Raw genomic sequence first — 1,169 nt, 5'->3', positions numbered from 1 at the left:
GTTATTACCCAGCTGGGAATGATTTCCCTACTAGCTTCTTCATAATCTTCACCTTCTCTGAGGAAATCAGGGCTTTGAACCAGTTGGAAACAATTCTTTCATGGCCTACAGAAACAATGGCAGCGTAAGAGTTGCATAGCAACCAAATCTCTAGTGCGTCAGATTTTGACCCGAGTAGGAAACAGGCAGCACTGCCCCACTCAAATGTGGCGGCCAACTTTGCAGCTTTGAATGTGTGTGGCTCTCCACAGTCCTGCCAATAATCCAATCTCCCACATCAGGCTCCTGAAAGTTTCCTGATGCAGGAGACTGGATTATTGGCAGGACTGAAGAGAATGAAGAAAACTAAAGACACAAGGGAAATATTAGTCAGAGGACTAATGGATCACATGAACCACAGCCTCCGTCAGCCTGAGCCCAGAAGAACTAGATGGTGCCTGGCTACCACCACGGACTGCTCTGACAGGGATCACAATAGAGGGTCCTGAAGAGAGCGGAAGAAAAACGTAGAGCACAACTCAAAATTCAGAAAAAAACGACCAGACTTACTAGTCTGACAGTGACTGAAGGCATCCTGAGAGTATGGCCTCTGGACACTCTGTTAACACAGCTGAAACCACTCCCAAAGTCCACCTTTTCAGCCAGAGATTAGACAGGCGTATAAAACAAGCAACACAGGTGAGGAACGTGCTTCTTAGATCAATCATGTACAGGAGATGAAATGGGCAACACCTGCCCCAAAGCAAAGATAAGAAGGCAAGAAGGGACAGGAAAACCAGACAAATGGAAACAGAGAACTCGGGGCGGAAAGGGGGAGAGCGCTGTCACATTGCTGGGATTGCAACCAATGTCACAAAACAACTTGTGTATAATTTTTTAATGACAAACTAATTTGCTCTGTAAGCTTTCACCTAAAACACAATAAAATTTAAAAAAAGAAAGAAAGAACTGTTTTACATCTTACTTTGGCGAGTAGTGTCTGGGGTCTTAAAAGCTTGAGAGCGGCCGTCTAAGATACATCTATTGGTCCATCCCATTGGAGCAAAGGAGAATGAAGAAAATCCAAAGACACAAAGAAAAGATTAGTCCAAAGGACTAAAGGACCACTTGAACCACAGCCTCCACCAGCCTGAGCCCAGAAGAACTAGATGGTGCCCGGCTACCACCAC

The sequence above is a fragment of the Trichechus manatus genome, unplaced genomic scaffold (assembly GCF_000243295.1).
Source record: "Trichechus manatus latirostris isolate Lorelei unplaced genomic scaffold, TriManLat1.0 scaffold00030, whole genome shotgun sequence".
NCBI lineage: Eukaryota > Metazoa > Chordata > Mammalia > Sirenia > Trichechidae > Trichechus > Trichechus manatus.
Note: the sequence above shows the minus strand (reverse complement) of the source record.